General features: G+C 42.6%; 1 protein-coding gene across 6 annotated transcripts in view; it reads left to right on the top strand.

Annotated features, from left to right (window-relative positions):
* Hipk2 (homeodomain interacting protein kinase 2) overlaps positions 1 to 17,687 on the top strand; it is a 192,575-nt gene that overhangs the window by 38,066 nt on the left and 136,822 nt on the right. The gene's annotated exons all lie outside the window — the stretch shown is intronic.

Here is a 17,687-nt window from a genome sequence, read left to right as displayed (position 1 = left end):
CCCTCCATGGTCCAAGGCCTTTTCTGGGATCTCAGGAGAACAGAAGGCGCTCATTGAGCACAAAGTTAAGCAAAAGGCATCTATAGGTCTAAGCACAACATCTGCTGTAGAGGAAATGTTTGCCTTTAAAGAACCTGAGGAAGACTTCCAAAACCCAACACCTCCAGCTCCTTTATCAGTGGAAGATCAGACTCTTATTTCTAGATGTCACCATGACCTTATGAGGCCTTTATTTTGGTATGTTCCATATATTGGAGTTACAAATTTATGGATCTTCTCATTAATTACACTTTAGGTTGGTAATTTTGGAGGCAGAAATAAGATGACTTGTTAAATCCCGAATGTGTAGATTTTTTTTGAATGTATAGATTTTTAAGGTTCTTTCCTTTCAGATCTGTGAGTCTCTACAACATAATACTCCTACTAGGGCAATGGAAAATGCCCATGTCTCAAAATCCTGCATCCAAGATTCTATATAACTTAGGAGTCCAAAGTAGTATTTGTTCAGTTATTAATGAAGCAGTGGTGCTCGGGGTGTAAGCAACGCTATTTTTAAACCTATTGCTGACTTCAGTGATAAAGAGGGTACAGAATGTGCCTTGCTGGACTTGAGAGCATACCGTGAGTAATATCCATTTTTACTATGATGTCAGAACTTGAATATTCTTTACCAAAAAGATAACCATTGCATCATGGAGCTGAGGAATGCAACTGGAGCAGGATGGGAAAGGCCCATTCCTCTCAGATGAAACACCAGCATGTGATAAAAACAGACAATCCCCCGAGGGAACTCAGGCCTATGATCAGCAGTGCCCAATCCCTGTGGCCAGTTGGAAAGACAGCTTCTCATCTAGTCACCAGAAGGTGATTTGCCTCAAAGTTTCCAGGCCAAATGGAAGACATTTTAAAAGATAGTCCTGTACCTTCCACTTGTTCAGAAAACCTACTAGGTGGTAATTGGTGTATGTATACTTGAAGTCACTAACATTTGTAATGACCACTGCCATTCCATTATTTACACCAGAACCTTGTTGAAGTATTCTTACATTAAAATAAGGAAGAAAGGGGTTAAACGACTGAGAAGTTTTAAAGTCATCCTCACAAACGTGTGCTCTGGTTTTGATGGGTAAGCAGCTTGTGCATCAAGACATAATCACATAATACTTGCCAGGGATGGCAACATTAAGGAAAATTATAGTGCTGGTTAAGATGTGTTGTGATATATGGAGGCAACAGATTGTTCGCATGCATGCTCCATCTTGGGCCAGTGAGGTCTTCGCTTCCTTCAATCCTCCTTCAGCTTACCGGGCCATCCAGCCTCTCCCCTGAATCAGGGAAAGAGGACCAGTTTGTCACACTGGCTTCAAAGTTCTGGACCAGAAGCAATGCCTCTCACCCACTTTTTGGACTTACTGCCAATCCTAACTCTTACATTAGATGACTTGAGTTGGTTGAGTTCTAGCAGGAAGTTTCTGAGTGAAAGGCTAAGGAAGAATTACTAAGATTCAGGGGGAAAAAATCTAAACATTCATGTTTTTTTTCTAAGATGTTTCTATTTTGTGCTTTTAGTACGCATTAACATAGAATACAAAAATTTATAAAATAAATACTGCATATCTCAGGAGTGGGTTTTCATTTTTTTTCCCCTGAAGTATGCAGTCAAAAAAAGTTGAGATCAGTTTATACGATGGATACAAACCTGCAGTGTGTACATCACACATAGAATCCAGGTCTCACTTGTGACCATGAATAATGCTTCTGAGAACCACAAAAGAAACACAAAATTCATGAAAGCAAATTAAGTAAAATATATTTTGCACCCAAAACTTCTGTGTCCTTCAAGTCTCCCTGTCCTCTTCAGAATCTTCTGGACTAAACCTGTCTTTCCTTCAGGAATAGTACTGGAGGGAGGAATACCTGTACACTTGCCCCAACACAACATCTCTTCTCATTTCATTGTTTGCCGTTTCTGTTGTCCACTCATTAAAAACAGCATGCTGCACCCCTCACCTTTGCCAGGCATGGTGCTGAGAACTACGAGCACCAGTTCTTAGTGCATCATATCCTCATGTGTTAGAGAACCATGGCAGGCTGGCCAACACCCCCACCTCATTTTTCACTACTCACCTTCTTAGAGTTTACTGTGTGCCAGAGTTGCACACACAGAAAACACGTAAATTGTTCAACCCACACAGAGCCCTTGTGACAGACTGTTATTATCCCCACTTTCTAAATGAAGGAATTGAGGCACTAAGAGGTTGAGTGGCCTGCTGTGCTCATAAGGGTAGAACTGCTTTTGACATAGATGTTGGAGGCTCAAAAATGATCTAAAACAAGCCTTGGAGCTCAGAGCACAGACAAATTGGAGTTTGCTGATATTGCCAGAGGCCATCCCATCTTCCACATCAGTACACATGAACACCATCAGATATCTCAGCCATGACCTGAGAAGAAGATAGATACCAATGGCAGGGACCCATGTGAGAGTAGTCACCTCTGCCAGCAAATGGGATAAGTGGCTTAGCATAATGGAGCTGCTGAGTAATAACATCAGGGGGCAGGTTCAATGACAGTGACTCATAGTATAATAATGTCCTTGCAAAAGACCACAGAACCCACTTTGGTTTGCACATGTGAGCATGGACTGCTGGGTGTATGGGTAAGGGATCTCAGCTGACTTCCAAATCTACACACACGTACAAATACACACACATTGCCACACATTGCATTATTGTACTTAGTTTCCAAAGCGCATGACAATGTTTATGGCTCTGAGTGTGCTCCTGATCTGGGGCTCCTTATTTTCTCACCTCTTCTTTTCTTCTGGTTTTCTCCTTCCGTAACTCTTCCCCTCTATCTTCCCATTGTCCCTGCTCATCCTCCTTTCAGTCACAGCACAGAGGTGACACTTCCTCTGCTTCCCCAAAGTAACCTGTGACTGAGTTTAGTCAAATGGCAGTTCAGAGCAGCCGAGGGGAATGGCAGAGTTCTCCAGAGAATAAAAACTGGAAGATAGAGCTGCTGTAGCAAATAGGGTTGTCACATAAAGCAGCAAGGGTGGCAGATTGTCACACTCTCAGACGGAAGGTAAAATGAACCCTGCTTTGAGAACGACTCGGGAGGAGGGTCCTGTGTGTTTCCCATCATCAGCCTCAGTGTGCCTAAGCAGCACCCTTGACAGAGTTCTGTGAGCAGTTAGCTAGCAGCACCTGAGAAAGTGTTCAGGGGTGCAGATGAAGGTGGGGGCAAGAGGCGGCCAGCGGGTGTGGCACTGATAGCAGATCCTGTGTTCTGGTCCCCTTTTCTAGTACAGCAAGAAGCTGAGGTTAGGAAAGGTGAGGTCTTGTTCCTGATGTCTATGCTCTTGGTATCCCCAGGGGGGGAAAGGGGAAGTTTCGTGTGGCTTCATGTTGTTCTTAAGTCAGGCCTCAGTCATGATGCACAAGTGTATTTGCGTCAAGAAGTTGTTTGGCATCCTGACAGGAATGGGAATCACATTGTGGGAGGAAAGCTGTGCATGCCTCTGCAGCTTTTCAGTCACTAGGTGACAGATGCAGGCTCTGAGGCCACAAGGACAGTTACTATTTGGCCTGAGTGACTTTGCAATAACTAAAAATACTTTGTCATAGTTTGAGTGTAGACATGTTTTCTTCAGTGAAGTACACCCTGAATTGTAGTACAGAGTATATTTGATTCCTAGGGCTACTGTACCAAAGTAGCACGAACCAAGTGGCTGAGAACCACAGAAACTTAAGCTTCTGCACTTCTGAAGCCAGAGGTGGGAAATAAAGGTGTCAACAAGTAAAAGTCCCTTTCTTCTCTTCCCAGGGTCTTGTGGGCCGTGCAGTCTTTGGTGTATCTTGGCTTGCAGCTTCATTCAGTTTCTGCCTGTGTCATCATGTGGAATTTCCTTCTCTTATAAAGGCACCAGTCAGGGTGGACTAGCACTCACCCTAATGACCTCATCGTAACTTGATTACACCTGTAAATACCCTGTTTCCAAAGAAGGCCGCATTCTTAGATAGCTGCTGGGGGCTGGGAGTTCAACACACCCTTTTGATGAATAGACGGTTATGGAAGGAATTTACCATAGTGTAAGACCCAACATGGGGATGGTAAACCAGGTCTCCAGCTCTGTTTCTGAGAGTCAGATTTGCCAGATAAGCATAAAAAGACAACTCAGTAGTGGGCTGGGCATGGAATAAGCACATATTTGAGGATATCTGATTTTCTTCACAAGGGAAATAAGAGCCCACCAGCTTATGAATCTCAGTTTATGCTTTATAAGACATTCCTGAGCACAATTCATTGTGAGGCTGACTCACCAGCCAACTACTCAGCCTCTTCAGTGACTGCTCCGAGTCCGGCTTGTTGAGGTGGTCACTAAGGACTGAGAGCTAGTGGCACACAGAGGACAATACACCTGCCAATGGCAGGGAGAGGCTGAAGGGCTCAGGGAGGAAACTGGTGAAGACAGGAGACTCAACACCTGAAACTAGCCTGCTGCAAGTCTGAGCATTCTAATTGTGAACATTCTGGGGCCAAAGCCATCTGGAGTTTGGGGGCCAGTACTGCAATGGATTTCATCTGTTTTGAGGTCAGAACTGCAGCTACTTTTTTTTTTTTTTAAATAGTTTGTGGTTGTTTGCTGTTTTGTTTGATTGATAGGTTATCTTTTTGAGAGTCTTGCTTAGAAACAAAATACAAGGCTAGAAAAAAAAACTACTAGGGACAATTTAGGTTGCAGGTGAGAATTCATTAACAGAGGCTCATTATCATTGACACCAAAGTGGACATGAGGAGGGACCCTCCCATCCTCAACCTACTCCACACTCAGCTGTCCATTTGAGGTTCTTCATGCAGGTCGCTTCAGACTTGTTCCACATTTTCAGATTCAGAACCCAGAACCTCGAGTTGGTGCTATTAATCTGCCACTTGCAATTGTCCCTGATACCCACCTGACTGCAGTGGTTTCTTCACGTGTACAGACATACCCCTCTATGGCCTTTTCCAGAAGCACAATAACAAAGTAAGTTTGCAGAACTTAGTTTAGTATAACTACTTTGCTTTTACTTGTTTCCATATGTGTGATTGAAATATACTTGCAGGTTATTTAAGTAGGATTTAGGGAAAGCACAAAATGAAACATCTTACTTTGAAGGCAAAAAAGCAAAGAGTGTAATTTTTTTTTTTTAATGTCATGGCATCCTGACAAAATTATACTTTAGTAAAATGCTTCTGGCCTTCTTAAACTTACTGTTACAGTATGAATTGTGTGCCCCGAAATTCATATGTAGAATTTCTGACCCTTAAGACCTTAGCATATGACCTTGTTTAGAGCTAGAACTTTACAGAGATTATCATGTTAAAGTGGCTTCGTTATGGTGGACCATAATCCAGTATGACAGGTGTCCTTATCAAAGGGGAAATCTGGACACAGATCCGCACAGGGAAAACAGCTGAAGAGACACAGGGAGAAGATGGCTATCTAAAAGCCAAGGAAAGAGACTTGGAACACCTCATTTCCCCCCAGCTCTCAGAAGGGACCGATTCTGCCAGTGCCTTGATGGTGACCTTCTGGCCCCCAGAGCTGTGAGATGACTGTGTCATCAGCCATCCAACAGCCCACGACGGTGCCTGTGCTTAGCAGTGTCTGGCTTTCTGTTTGTTGGCCAGGCTCGGTGATCCATGCCTATAATTTGAGGAAACTGAGAAAAGGGAATTGCGAGTTTTAGGTTATCCTGGGTTACATAGTGAGACCCTGTCTCAAGCAAAACATACTATTATTCTTGGGTTTTGTTTGTTGTTAAATAAGTCTCCATTATTGCAACTCTAGTTTTAAGTTTTGGAGTTGTTTTTTTACAAACTTGTTTTCCCTTTAGCTGCCTAGTTATTGTAGAAACTGAAAAGCATGTGTGTCTTATCAGCAGTCATTCTTTACTTCACCAGCATCAGATTGGTTGTACTGCTGGGAATGTACCATTACTATTTCCAGTGTTGGGATGGAATCCGGGTCTTGCACATGGTAGAGAAGTACTCTGTCTATGAGCTACCTTCCTAGGCCTTGCCAAGTTAAGAGTATTCAGATTGCTCGCAAACACTAACACTGTAAAGATAATTGTTCTAGACTACAGATACGCATCCACTATATGGAAGTTCTGGCTTGGCATGACATTGGCTTTATGCAAGGCCAATATAGGGGAGTTGCAAAAGAGAGGCTTGGAGTTGTGGGCAAGGTGACAACTTTCAGAAAGAGAAGTGAGTTTGAACACTGAGATTTTGGGCTGATTTTGACAAATAGTGAACCAATAGGTTGGTAAATGTATAAGGACTTTGCAAATAGCAGGGAAAGATGTTTTATGAATTAAACATAGCTTATGGTAAAATTTGAAGAAACACAGCTTATGACAGATGATATAAAAGGCTTTGAAAGTTCTTAAGAGAATTACATTTCTTGGAAAAGCAAGGGGCATATGTTTCTCTTCCCAGGAGAATCCTCCTCCTTTTTCCTCGGACCTCCGCGGGAAAGAGGAGCTTTGGCACATTCCCAGCCAGACCTAGCCACTCTTCCTCTTTCTTCATTCTCCTAATTGTGTTTGTTCTCACTTCATACTTGACTTTTCCCCATGACTCAAGAGTCCTCCTCATACCATTTGACATACTATCTGTGCCCTCCAAAGATTCCTTTATTTACCATCTGTTCAACTTTGTATGTTGGTTCTCCTGGGAAATAGCTTTACTCACATGAATTCCATTTTCATTGAGGTGTCAACCTCTTGCCTATTCTCTCACCTGACTTCTCTCTTGATAAATACAGCACAGCCTTTTGTTGTTCCTGACACCTAACGAGAACCTTCTCTGAGCAGAGTTCCCTAGCTGGGCTGGGCTCTCACAGTCAGCAGTAACTCTCAGTGTCTCTGGCACAAGAACCTTTCTTTGCAGTCTTCTTCCTTTAGATGTCTGTCTACATTTTGTACGTCAGTATTTCGGACCTATCCCGTTGTTTTTGGTTTATCCATGAATAAGGTTAGGGCCACCTTGCCCTCTTCTCCTTCTGGTTAATCCTGTGCAGGCTTAGCCATCCTATCAGTTTCTATTCTATTTTCAAAATGGTTTCTCTTCATTCAAGAATCAGCCTGGAACTGGAGATGACTTAGTTGGTGAAGTGCCTGCTGTATGAGCATGAGAACTTGAGTTCTCTAGCATCCACATAAACTGAACAGATGCATGTAATCCCAGCACTGGAAAGTGGAAACAGGAGGCTCCTTAAAGCTTACTGGCCAGCCAGTCTAGTTGAGTTGGGTATACTCTGGGTCTAGTGAGAAACCTTGTTCCTAAATAAAGTGGACAGCAATTGAGGAAGATACCTGACATCAACTTCTGGCCTGTAAATACACAGACACACCCCTTTCTACCTAAACACACACACACACACACACACACACACACACACACACACACACACACACACACACATACACTCACACCAAACTTTGCACAATGTTAATAGATACCGCTTGTCAAACACCAGCAGCTCCTGACACTGACTTCAGTTAAATCAAGCAATTCCTTTTTTCTATGTTTTAGTAGAAGCTAATGACTGGACATTTCAGCATAGATACCTGTCAGTGCTTGGCGTTCAACTTGTTAAAAACTCATTCTATCCTCTTTTCCCCAAGAAAAATGTTTGACACTGCATTCCATCTCCCCCGCTACTGCCTGTGGACCCACGTTTTTGCTTCTCTCAAATGTATTTGATTCCTCTTCATCCCTCGCCCGAGTGTTCTGAAACCTGTCACTATCTTACTTTTGTTTCTCTCTATGAAGCCTGATATTTTTGCTCCTTCCTTTCTGTTTTCTCAGACAGTTCCTTAGTTCAGATCCACCTACCTTCACCTCTGGGCTCTTGTGACAGCCTTCCTGTTTGCCATGTAACCTCTTCAGGTCACTTAGTCTAAGTCTTCTTACCAAGACCAGTGTTCTGGTCCCCGCTCCATTGTACATTACAAAGAGATGATTGCCTCTTTCTCAGATGCCATCCTGACCAGAGGAGACAGAAATGGTAGATGCCGTGGTCATTGTTGTGGGTATCTGTCCTGGTTAATGGAGTTGGCTCTGTCCTTAGTTTAGATCACTACTCTGCCTGGCCTCGTTCGTGTTTGATGCTTCTAACCTAAGAACCTAACAAATGAAGCAGAAGCTTGACTCGTGACATGAATTTGAGACCCAGGCAGACAGACCTCAGTTTCAAACTCAACCCTGCTAGTAGCAAATTGACTTGGGCAACTTATGTCATCGCCCTAAGGATATCTACCCATTTGTTCAGTAGATAGGGAGATGCACCTTCCTGAAAGTCCTGAGGGGTAAGCACCTGGAGTCCAGGAGAGAGCAGGGCAGATAGATCATGAAAGTCTCCAAAAACTTTGTTAGCTACATGTTCCACAGGTGGGTCAGGCGAGAGCATCACACCAGCTTCAAATGTCTAGAATTATTTCTAGAATGTTGGAGCTACCAGAATTAGGTAAGTAGGCAGTTGGTATTGCCCTAGCGTTTGTTAAGGTATTGCTGATATGCAAATGGGCTCCAGTTGTTTCCAAACAAAGCAGAAGCTTCCTAAGGACAGACAACAGTGCTGGTTGCTCCCTATTGTGAGACTGATAGAATTATACCTTCCTAGTAGGATCTGGAACACCAGCCTCACCTTTCCAAAGGTCATCCATCTTTTTAATCATTGCGCATATCTTGTAAAATCTTGCCTGACTATAACCTGAGTGATTCCTGCTCTGAACTATGCTGTTTACTTTGGCAGTTGTCCTTTTAAATTGGCATAGGACTTAACGATGCTATGAGACTTTAAGCTCCTTTAGGACAATGGTGATGCCCCGCCCCCGCCCCCCCCGCCCCCCCCCCCCCCCCCCCCCCCCCCCCCCCCCCCCCCGCGCGCGCGCACACACACACACACGTGATCTTACTTTGTCCTGGTCTCTAATTCATAGAGATGTGCCTACCTCTGCCTCCTAAGTGATTAAAAGCATGTGCTGCCAAGCCTAGCTAATGGTGATGCCATAGATGGTTTTTGTGGTCTCCCCCGTCCCCGCAACCCCGTTTTTGTGTTTTCATTCCAACCCATGCTGGTCTTTTTTATATAGAGGACCTGTAATACAGATCTGATGAATGATTTATTCTATTTTTCAAATGCTCAGTGCTGCAACAATAGTATTTCTGCTGTCATTATCAAAAAAGATTCTGTAGAGCTTGTGGTTAATTCTACACTGCTCTGGTGGAATTATCATATATTTAACATTATACAACTAGTGGATAAACACCCTCTGATTGAAAATGATATAAAAGCCCCAAAGATATTTAGTACACACTGTTTTGAAAATCTGTCATTTAGAAATAGGCTAACCTGAAATTGCTTCATATTCTTTTAAAATACAGACTTGACACATGGAATGATTACTACAATTTATGAATATTCTGTAAGTATATCAATGAAGAATTTCTTTCTAATACTTTTCAACCCTCTCAGGCATTTAATCATCACAAGTTTATCAAAGGTTATACAAATTTACTCTACTCTAGGTGTTTAAAAATTTCCATTTAGATACATATTTCCTTTGAGGGGAAGGGGTTTGAGATGGGGTTTCTCTGTGTAGCCCAGGCTGGCCTCAAACTCAGAGATCCCCTTGCCTCTGCCTCCCAAGTGCTGGGATTAAAGGCATGTGCCACCAAGCCTGGCTGTAGATATATATTTCTAACATTGATTTATTTTAACTTATTCCATATCTTATATGCAAAATATGATATAAAAGACAGGGTATTTTGTTAAGTATAGGAATGAATCCTTTGAGTTCTGTATTGTAGGGAAACAAAATGACATTGTAGCTTCCTTCCATCAGATGTTCATTCAGTCAGGGTTATCCCCAGAAGTGAGGGAGTTGCTGCCTCTTCCCGATCTGGACTCTGCTCTTTAACTGTAACTGGATTCTGAGTGGCAGTCTATTTCACATCTGCCAGGCCTAAATTAAACCTTAAATACTGATAAAAATGATGCCTATTTTTACTTATAATTCCTTCTCTTGAGCTTTGCTAAATTCAGTGAAATTGAATTCAATGAGAAAATTAATCATATAGTTGAGCCCTCACTTATCCCTGTAATTTCACCAGAGTCTGATCTTCCAGTAGATAATTTGGGGTGGTGAAATGGAAAGGAAATGTACTCACATGTGAAGCAACTTTTCAGTTCATCCAATTGTGAAATAAAAGTTATGAAGAAACTAAGCAAATATGTTAGGGAAAATACATTAAATGACCCAGTCTTTTAACAAATGTTGTCTTAAAAAGTAATGGGTTAAAAACTCAAGATCATGAAGAGTTTTATCTTTTTTTCTTATTTGTAAATGAAGTTAGGTGGGCATGATAATACACAAACACTTGTAATCCCAGCACTTGAGTTCAAGGCCAGGTGGTCCTACTTGAAGCTAGCCTGGACTAGCAAGATCCTGTCTCAAAAGGCCAGAAAAAGTTGTCTATAACTTTGGAAATAAGGATTTCTCATTAAACCTTGAAGATTAAGGAAGACAAAGAACTACACAGAGTTACCTAGGCTTGAACTTCAGATCATGGTCTGATTATGCTCCCTATTTTAGGAGCCTACCCCATTGTCTGACTTCATCATTTTCAACTTTGTGAGAATGAGACTGTATGGAAAATGTGCTAGTGGGATGACCATACCATGATAATCAGGCTGTCTCAGGCGAAGGTGCTCACTCACCCTGCCTCACAGACACCCTCCTACAGCCACCTGTGCACTGGGTACTTGGTAATTTAAAACCTGGAGAAGGGTGCAGGCTTTTAAATAGGGCTTGAAACTGAGTGTGGTAGCATTTTGTGGACATACGGGGCTTCCATAAAAGACTACAAGGCAAATGCTTTGAAAACAGTGTTTTGAAACACAGACTTATTATTGTACATATGTTTTGATGTAAAGTGGGCATTTGGAGTTGGGAGGAAGCCTACAAAAACAGCAGTTGTTTAAAACATACAGGCCATCAAAACACAAAACCTGGGTGACCTGGGTTTGTCTGGTATATGAGGCAGTCTGTCTTTTTTGTATAGGTAAGGAATGACTTAAAATGATGCACTTTAATTTTGTTTTGACTGTTTTTTTTTTTTTTTTTTTTTGGTTTTTCGAGACAGGGTTTCTCTGTGTAGCTTTGCGCCTTTCCTGGAACTCACTTGGTAGCCCAGGCTGGCCTCGAACTCACAGAGATCCGCCTGGCTCTGCCTCCCGAGTGCTGGGATTAAAGGCGTGCACCACCACCGCCCGGCGCTGTTTTGACTGTTTTTAATCAGATTTATAGGTGCTACTTTTTATTTGTCATGCAGTGAAGAATTTATTGTGTGATATAAGTTGGCTTAATTTGTAAATAAATCTCTTTTACTGGTAGTTTGTCCATGAGTCCTGTACCATGGAAAGAACTGGTGTTCCGTGCTCATGATTTTGGCCTGCTCAAGAGCCGGTAGCATGGGGGTAAGAATGCTCCTTTGTAGATGCTTTACTCTGTATCTCAGCAATCAGTGGATGCACAACCATCATGTAGGGGTTTATCTTTTATAGGCTTTTATAGAAAGGTCTGGATGGGTTACACCTCTAAGGAACAGGTGTAATTATTGCAGATTTATTGTGTTATTCCCTGGGTCTTTCATACTGCCCTCCAGGGAGTTAAAACCTATCCTCCCACTAAAGAGGGACAAATTCACTTTTTCTTCTAAGAGCCTAAGAGGAGGAGCAGAGATTGAAATTTTGAATAGGATCAAACTGAAAATGTCCAGTCAGCCCCTGACATTTCTGGGGGAAGATTATTACTATTATGATTTTGTGTGTCCAGGAGGTCAGTAGTCCTTGAAGAGTACAGGGGTCAGACCACAAGAAATGAGAGGAAACATTTAGCTCTTCCTTTAGAGTAGAAAACACACAGGCCTTCCCACCCTCTTCCTTGTCCCTTGCCTTAGGGATCTAAATAAATGGAGTAGCAAAGGTTGTAGGCTTGACTCAGAGAGAGCTAAACTAATCAGGAGGGTTTGTTCTAGAACGTCATTTTAAGGAGAAATGTTTGGAAATAAGTTTGATTGTGGCTGTGAGATTATTTTAAAATGAAACTATAAAACTACCAGTGTTTTATTTCTTATAAAGATTTTAGGGCTTAAAAAATCATCATTAATGACTTTCTTTAGCTATATTTTGTTTGAGCATTCTGCTTCCCAGAGGAAAATGGGCTGTACCCTAGAATAAAGGTAAAAAGGTTGTTGGAAACATTAGGTCTAGTTCTTGGATTCGAGGCTGTTGACCTCAGCAGTGACTATAGCAGCCCCAGCCAGAATCTGAGGCAGCTGGCCATAATGGAGGGTGCAGGGAGGTTCCAGCATGCAGGTCTCCTTGCTAATCCTGGGCGTCTGTCACCCAGGGCAGCCAGTGATGATTTCCACAGTTTTATGACCCTTGGCTCTCATCCCAATAACAAAGAAGTCATAAGCTACCCTCTTCCCCTTTGTAAAATTCCACTCTGCAATGTGGCCTTTCCACCAAGAACTTCTGAAACGATGAGGATGGGGACCAGTGCCTCCAAAGCTTTGTGTGTAATCAGCTTGTTTCTCCTCTCACAGCCTCCTCTCTTTTCTCCTGACAGTGATTTGAAGAGTGACGAGCAAGGGGCAGTCAAGGGACAGAAGCTGAACCAGATGTTAATTTTGCTTAGTCTTTTCCAGGGATGGGTAGTAAAAGCTAGGCACTGCTCTTTTCTGTTTTGCTTCAAGGATGTCAAAACTTTTGACATTGTAACAAAATGTCATCTAAAATGTGTTGGGCCACATTCACAGGTGTAGAACACCTGAGGCCTGTGGCCCATAGGTTGGACATGTCTGGTTTATAGCACTTATAACTATATGAATATTTAAGTGATACTAATAAATAAAGAATAGCCACTTCTATATTTGTAGTATTAGGAAGATATTAACATGAAAGGAGGTGAAAATATGATTGCATAGCAAACCAAAATAATCATGTCAGGCATATACAGACATATTAGTCATTGTACCCAGGTCAAGGTTGGAGTCAGGTTTCAAACCAGAAGGGAAGTGTCTGTTGACCCCATGGGTCACAGTAAAGGCAGATTCAGAGTAGGATTTCGGGTTAGCCCCAGACCTGCCTCCAAGAAGTCAGAGCATGTGTGGCTGGAGCACAGGCAGAGCATGACTCTGCAGCCCAGGAGAGGAGCTGACTAGCCCCCGCTTTGGTATTGTGTTTTCATTTTAGAGTATTTGTTTGTTTTGAGTTGGGGTCTTTCTGTGTAGCCCAGAATAGCCTCAAATTCTCAATTCTGCTGTCTCAGCCTTCCAAGCACTGGAAGTTTAGTCATGTACCATCATACTTGGCCCTCTCTCTCTCTTGCGTTTTAGAATCTGTATTTGGATAGAGAAACACTGGCAGACTCTCCTCTAATTTCGAGTTAGGCCTGCTTCTTTAGATATGTGTGACGGTGACAAAGCAGTCACAGGCTGTCTTCAGTCAGCAGTGGTCACTGTGCACTGTAAGCGTGACACGCAGAAGTCGGAGGCAGAAACAAAGATATGTGAGGTATAATTGTAGTTCTTGGTGCCAGAACTAGTGTGCTAGTTGTGGAAACATGACTTAAACATGTAAATAGTGTAAGAGAGAAACTGCTTGCCAAATATGGTGGCTCACACCTAGCTAGCACTGGGGAGATGGAGGCAGGAGGATCAGAAGTTCAACGTCATCCTTGGCTATATAGTGAGTTTGGGCCAGCCTGAACTACATGAGACTCTCAAAAACTCAGGCATAGGGCTCTAAACTGCATGATCTTTAGGACAGTTGAGAGAAGCAGTGACTTCACACCAGAAGGCCAATGTACTGAGAGTGAATGAGGCAAGTACAGGAGGCATTCTGTTCTAGGAAGACGTGTGGGACTAGGTCAGAGTCGAGGCCTCTGGAAGATTAATGGTTGGAGATGAAGCTAGCAGGTGTTTGGAATCAAGATGTATGTTGTCTCCTCAGTTTTATCTTCTGGATACTAAGGAGCCACCAGGAACTTTGAACCGATGGACAATGCTCAGAGGTTTATGTAGTAAGACAAATCTGGTGGTCAGATACAGGCACATTCAAGATCATTCAGGTAGAACAGGTTCCTATATTTACTTTAGGGTTCCTTTTGAAAAGTAATAATTTCAGCTGGGTGTTGGTGGTTCATGCCTTTAATCCTAGCACTTGGGAGGCAGAGGCAGGCGGATCTCTATGAGTTCAAGGATAGCATGGTCTACAAAGCAGTTCCAGGACAGCCAGGACTGTTACACAGAGAAACCCTGTCTTGGAGGGAAAAAAAAGAAAAAGTAATAATTTCAACTTGGGAGTGGCAAAAAGAACAGGAATTAAAGAGTTGGATACAAGAGACATTTTGCCCTATATGGTTATTTAAATACTTTTTAATTAAAAAAAAAAACCCGCCATTTTAAAGGAAGGAGGAATCTATCAAGACTGAGTATCTTTTGCCTGTTGAGGTAATGAAGACTTATCAGGGTAAATCCACAGTTTGGGAACCAAGTAACTAGATAAATACTTTATTAACAGAAATGGAAATGTTAGAATGCAGGATTAGATGGCTATGTGTTTGGGAAAACACAAGAAGTTCAGCTTTGGAAGATCGTCTTTGATGTAGCAGGAGACAGAAATTTATTGGTGGAACATTCAAGTGGGAACTTGGCCCATGATAAACATGTGGGAGTTGCCTCCGTAGAGATGACTGCTTAAACTGTCTGAATGAATGATGCCTTCCAGAGGAAACAGAATACTGGAAGCATCAGCATTGTAAAGGAAGAAGAGGAGGAACTGCCTTAACCCTGTGTAATTAGCCATGGGGAGGAGGTAGGCAGTTACAGATTCACATTAGTGTAGATAAGAGTACCAAGAGGGAAGTGGTGGTCAGCAATGTCAGATGCTACAGAGAGGTGAAGGAGAATAGGGCTGAAAGGGCCTCTAGATTAGGCAATTAGGTAGTTATGTACCTTATGAACACAGGCCTATGGTATTGGAACATGTTGGGGGAGGACTAAGAGTGAGCATTGAAGGAAAGAGTACAGCAAGCATCGATTTACAGGTCAGAAGGAAAGAGTGAAGAGGGGCCATGACTCCTCCTGCCTTTCAAGGTGGAAGTTTGTGCATGCATGCACACACACTTGAAGGCAGAAGGGAGCGGTTAGGGCAGTGATTCATTTGGACAACCTTATTTAGTACCAGCTAAAGACTTTTATCCAATAAACTGAGAAAATCAATAACTTCAAGGAAAAAGAATGGCAGAAACAGGATTCTAGAGAAAAATGGGAGAATATGGATTAGGAGACTATCAGAATCTGAGACTGACCTTGGGGTTCTGGACAAAATAGAAGATGCGGATCTGCTGAAGAGAGGGAGGATTTCGGACAAGGGATGGGGTTAAGAGGGAGATGTTAAATAATCACTCTAGATAATGCTGGGGGTAAGAGCAGCTGAAGGTAGATGGTTAAGTATCAGCGAAGCTTGACAGACTGTCCACTTTCTAACTGCTTTTGTAAGAAGTGGTGGTGGGTGTGGGAAGATGGCTCGTTCAGTATGACACATGGCACAGCATGAGGACCTGGGTTCCATCTTTAGCATTCACCTAAAAAGCCAAGTTTCCGTAAACCAAACACCAGGGAGGTGGAGACAGGAAGATCTCTGGGGCTTGCTGGCTAGCCCGTCTAGTTGAATTGGTGAGCCACAGATTCACGGAGACTTGTCTCCAAAAATATGGCGGCAGAGGAAGATACCCATTATCAATCTCTGGTCTCTATACACATATGCATGCCTACTCAGACATATGTATACACGTGAACACACACACACACACACACACACACACACACACACACACATACACACACACACACTGGCTATCAGAGGTAGCTTAGAAGGTAATTGGTATTTGTTTCTTCTTGTATCTTTAAGGGTTTTCCCTTTCTTGTCACTGTAGTGGTTTTTCATTTATATGTTTATACATATATATGTATAAACACATATATCACATTTTAAAAACTTTCCAATATTACCACAGTTATAAATTATATAGCTACTCCAGAAAGATTATCTAGGTTGTAGATATGTCAGTATGAACATAGTTCTTTCTCTCTCTCAGCTTCCACTCTGTGTGTGTGTGTGTGTGTGTGTGTGTGTGTGTGTGTGTGTGTGTGTGTGTGTGTATGTGTGTGTGTATGTGTAGGCACAGGTTGACGTCTGTGCCTCCTTTAATCACTTTCCACATTATTTTGAGATGAGTTCTCCAAGTGAATCTGGACCTCACCAATAAGGCTAGACTGGCTGCCAATAAACCCCAAGAATCCACTCATCTCTGCCTCCCCAGTGCTGGGTGGGCAAAGCCATGCCTAACACTCTCTCTCTCTCTCTCTCTCTCTCTCTCTCTCTCTCTCTCTCTCTCTCTCTCTCTCTCTGTGTGTGTGTGTGTGTCTGTCTGTCTGTCTGTCAGTACTAGAAATCATGTTCAGTCCTTTATGCCTGCATTGGGAACACTTTATCTAGACTGAGCCATCTCCCCAGCATCTGAAATCTCAGGACTTTCTAGAGAAATTTATTAATGTACAGACTGACAAAAGAGGTGAGCAAGGAGCCCATAATGGTGCTACTAGACCAGTCTGAAAGGCAATGCATGTTTTAAGCCAGCTAAACACCAAATCATCCACCTACAACCCTATAGAATTCAAGATGACCGGGATGCCAGGTGGTAGGTAGTATGTCTTATTCAGAACACAGAAGATCATGAGAGGCCCCTGTTTTGGTGGGAATGTGTTTGTTAAAAGAAGTAAACCTGGTCGGGCGGTGGTGGCGCATGCCTTTAATCCCAGCACTCGGGAGGCAGAGGCAGGCGGATCTTTGTGAGTTTAAGGCCAGCCTGGTCTACAGAGTGAGTTCCAGGAAAGGCGCAAAACTACACAGAGAAACCCTGTCTTGAAAAAACAAAAACAAAAACAAACAAGCAAGCAAAAAGTAGTAAACCTGGCTATTAGATTCTATTGAGAAAGGTAAACTGACTACTTGGAGGAGCTAAGTCTGTAATATTTACATGGATACTGGATACAGTCTTCAGATTTGGCAAGATGCGACGTGAATAGGAATGAAGAACTTGTTTCTGCTAGAGTATAATTACAAGAAAGAAATGATGGACTAAGTCTCAGTTCTGCATCTGATTCTTGACTCTGTTCCTGGGTCTCCTATCCTGCTAAGGCTGGTAGGTCTAACGGCAGAGCCTGGGAACCATTAGTCTCACAAACAAGGAGACTAGAATGTGCTTCTGAGTGAAAGTGATTTGTTTTTTTCAAGCTGTTGCATTTTTAAGTCATTATGCATGCATATGTGTACATGTGCTCGTGTGTGCACATGCCGGACGAGAAATGTGCAGAGGCCAGAGGACAACACTAGGTGTTAGCCCTTCCTTTGGCCTTGTTTGAGAGATGGTCTCTTGTTGTTCATTGCTGCATATGCCAGATTAGCTAGTCCATGTGCTACTGTCTATACATCCATCTTGCTGTGGGAGCTTTGGGATCACAGGTACATGTGACTATGCCAGCTTTCATGGGTTGTA

This window comes from Peromyscus californicus, unplaced genomic scaffold (assembly GCF_007827085.1).
Source record: "Peromyscus californicus insignis strain IS unplaced genomic scaffold, ASM782708v3 Scaffold_6__1_contigs__length_162567912, whole genome shotgun sequence".
Lineage (NCBI taxonomy): Eukaryota > Metazoa > Chordata > Mammalia > Rodentia > Cricetidae > Peromyscus > Peromyscus californicus.
Note: the sequence above shows the minus strand (reverse complement) of the source record. Positions and strands in the feature narration are given on the sequence as shown.